General features: G+C 35.4%; 1 long non-coding RNA gene across 1 annotated transcript; it reads right to left on the bottom strand.

The window, feature by feature from the left end:
* Nucleotides 1-868: 868 nt before the first annotated feature.
* LOC130589776 (uncharacterized) lies at nt 869-3,061 on the bottom strand. Its single transcript, XR_008967421.1, has 3 exons — nt 2,828-3,061; nt 1,727-1,791; nt 869-1,053 (listed from the first exon to the last, which is right to left on the bottom strand). It is a non-coding gene; the product is annotated as an uncharacterized LOC130589776 (long non-coding RNA).
* Between the last annotated feature and the right edge of the window lie 728 nt (nt 3,062-3,789).

Genomic DNA, 3,789 nt, shown 5'->3' on the forward strand with positions numbered 1-3,789 from the left:
GTGCGGGCGCACCAAAATAAGGTGCGGGGGTACCTCACCCTTTTGCCTCAAACTTGGACAGTTCAACTTAAAACGAGCATAACTTCTTCGTTTTATATCCAACTCAAGCTTATGACCAGTCGTTAGAAAGATATCGAAACGAGATTTTACCTCCAACTGGAATTACCTTCATCCTATTTGTGGTTTGAAAGTTATGTCCATTTGGAGTTCTCTGTTCAAGATTCTATTGTGCAATGTGCTCCTTTGTGCGAGCGGACATGGGGAATAGTGCAAGTGTACCATTTCTTAATGTGTGCTTTGTTTTTATTGCTACCTTTTTCAACTTTACAAATCGTAGCCATCTTATTAGTTTCACCTATATCAAGAACATGGCAAGACAAGGTGAAAGCAAATGTACTAGAAATTCGGTAAAAAATGACTTAAAATCTAGCAAAATGTCACTATGATCAAGTATGATCACGTGAATGGAATAGAAGGGAAAGGGAGAAGAAAGAGGGAAGAAATAGGAGAAAAAGGATCAAAAAATGAGCTAAAAGGACCATAAAGTACGTTTGAAACGTACTTATCAAACTCCCCCAAGCTTAGCATTTTACTTGTCCTCAAGTAAACCAAGAGTGAGAAGGAAGGAAAGAAAAGGAAAAAGGGAGTAAAAAGAAAAAGAAATCATGCAACAAACTAACCTACATGCTCTAAATGCAAGGTTAGAACTATGACATGCAAGCTAAATGAGTTCATAACAAGATTTAGGATGTAACGCCCCGACCTCTAATCATCGTGGTTAAGTTAATTAATCGATTATTAGCAGCGGAACCTAGATAGTCGGCGCGTTACTGCCGTACTTTCCATAAGGAAAATACAAGGCAACATAAAATCATAAACTTAAACATTTATAACATGAAGCATAATATAGATCCAACATTAGTCTTGATTAATAGAAACTTAGTTACTAATCAGAGTTTTGACATAAACTTAAATTAAAACCATGAGAGTCTAGATAATCTAGATATTAATTAAATCCTCACTGCTACGCCATCCCGTTATCACCATCGGTACCTAAAACATAAAACAAAACGTCGTGAGCCGAGGCTCAGTAACATACTACACTAACATCGTAAATTCATTTCACATCATTTTAGTTAAAAACAGGAAGGAGAGAATAAGTAAAACATTTCATAAACATATCATAGTAGGTTACATTATCTTCTTTATCATGTTCATCATCATATATCTTTTACTTTGGTAACTTGGCTAGTACATCATAACATAGGGGACGTCTCCCACTACATAACCATCAGGCGGTCACATCATAGGTGACACTTGCGGTGCCCGTATCATTTAAACCATCAGGCGGTCACAAATAGGAGACACTTGCGGTGCCCGTATCATAAAACAGTCAGGCGGTCACATCATAGGTGACACTTGCGGTGCCCGTATCATTTAAACCATCAGGCGGTCACAACATAGGTGACACTTGCGGTGCCCGTATCATACTGCCAAGAACCGTCTTTCACTTGAATTTATCATGTTTCATTGGTTTTAAGTAACATCATCATCGTGAATAATTATATTCTTTCATTTCATCATAATGTCATCATCATCACCTCATAGCATCATATCATAATAACCATCATAAACATTTCATTTCCCGCAATCCATATAAACATATTATTAATCATGATCATAAAATACTTTGAAGGGGAATGCGGGTGTTAGCAGTAGACGTTACCTGGATTCCTGCTTAATAACCTTGATAGCCGGGGGAGGCTTGTAATATCCTTTATCTTCCTTAATCTATTCAAGAATAGTTTTATTAATGAATATTTCGTTATTTAGCTTTTAAGCCTAAATATTAGTCAGCGCTTATTAAGGTCATAACGGTTATTATAACGTCGTAAAGGTCTCCTTAAAGGTCATTATTTCTTAATCGTTAATATACTTTTTAACTAAGGTGACTCTTTAACAACTACATAAAATAACTCATTTAGCTATATTAGAATTATCGAAACATTAAAGTTATATTGTTACATATTATATAACCTTTCAAAAACATAACATTATTCTAGTTCATAGTTAATAACTAATTAGTTATCCATTAATAAATTAATTAAGTTTAAAGTTATAATAGATCGATTAACATTATTTTAATATTATTTAGTCATTTAAAACTAACAAGTCAAGTAACTAGTTTTTTATAAATGAACTTTAAGGATTAACGAAGTACTCCTACTTAAGCTTAATTATAAACAACAAGCTTAATGAATTAGTTTTAATTAGTTTTAAACAACTCAACTAGTTTAGAAATCATGAATTATAACCCAATAATAGATTTTAGTAAATAAGTTAGGTGGTTTAGTAAAACTAACTAAATTAGCCCACTAAAGCTCAATATATTAAAGCAACAATTAACTTAAATGATTTAACTAAGTAAATCAGATTATAAGCCCAACATTATACTTAACTTGATTAATTAAACTAACATAGCTTAATGAAATACTAAATCAGTTTTAGTTTAACTCACTTTGGCCCATCTAATATAAGTAGTTTAGCTAAAACAATAAAAGTCAGATTTGAGCCCCATTTAGTGAACATGCAACACTTAAATTGAGTTGGTCTAACTAATATAAATCAGTCCATAAGTATAACTTAGTAAGTCCATGGAACAAGTTCAAGCTACATCTAAGCCCAACAACAAGGATTCAGTTTTAAGCTACTTAGTTTAAGTTCTAATTGAACTATTCTTGGCCCAAAACTAATATAATTAACAAAAGGAATTTAGACTTGGGTTTGGTATTAATAAATCAGAAATCAAAAGAAAGATGAGCATCACCTCTGCTACTAGGAGCAGGGAGGACGAAAATTCCGGTAGAGGTGGGACGTCGGCTCCGGTGAACGGCGAGCAGCAGCGGCGGTCAGCGAGAAGCGACGGCAGTGTGGCGTGGTGGCTGGGTCTCGGCGGTGCTGCGCGTGCAGTGGCATCGCGCGAAGAAGAAGAGGGACGAGAGAGACAGCGCGAGGAGAGAGAGAGCGCGCGAGGAGGAGGAGTGCTGGCGGTTTGGCGAAGCTCCGACGCGGCTGGTGACCGTGAGCGACGACGAGATGGGGTGAGACTGACGCGGCGCAGGTGGCCGGTTGTGGGGCGAAACAGAGGAGAGAGATTATGAATTTGGGGTTTTCTCTTTTTTTTTTTGTTCTAACTTTCTTTTTTTTTTTTTTTTATTCTTTTAGTTACAATTTTCCGGCGATTATTGACTGAATTTCTGATTAGAGAGAGAAGAGGATGAAGTTGTTGGTGTGTTCTTGATGTTGAGTTTCCATGGCTATTTATAGTAGAAATTTGGGAGTTAAAATCAGTGGTTGGGAGGAAGATGGTGAAGTAAGTAATCTGATTTTGTTACTTGAAGAAGCAATTGTGAGGATTGGTAATAGATTTGACTGAAGAAGAAGAAGAGAGTGATGATTGCATGAGTGCCAAATGGCCATGAAAGGTGAGGAAGAAGGCAAATTAATGGGGATTGACCATGGCTCTCTTTTTCTTTTTGCCTTTTTTGTTTTCCAACCAAAAATCAGAAATTTTCCACACTAACACCTTCAAACGTGGCTTGATGACATTTTGGGTGAAATGTTAACATTTTGTACTTTAAGTGAATTATCATTTAATAGCCTTCTTGTTTCACTCATCGAAATTGTAAATTATAAATTATCGTCATAATTTAAGTTGGTAAATTTTTATGTTAAAATTATAAACATTTTATTATACATTGCTTAATTAGTGAACGAATAAAATAAAAT

Source organism: Beta vulgaris, chromosome 8 (assembly GCF_026745355.1).
Source record: "Beta vulgaris subsp. vulgaris cultivar EL10 chromosome 8, EL10.2, whole genome shotgun sequence".
In the NCBI taxonomy this organism is placed as follows: Eukaryota; Viridiplantae; Streptophyta; class Magnoliopsida; order Caryophyllales; family Amaranthaceae; genus Beta; species Beta vulgaris.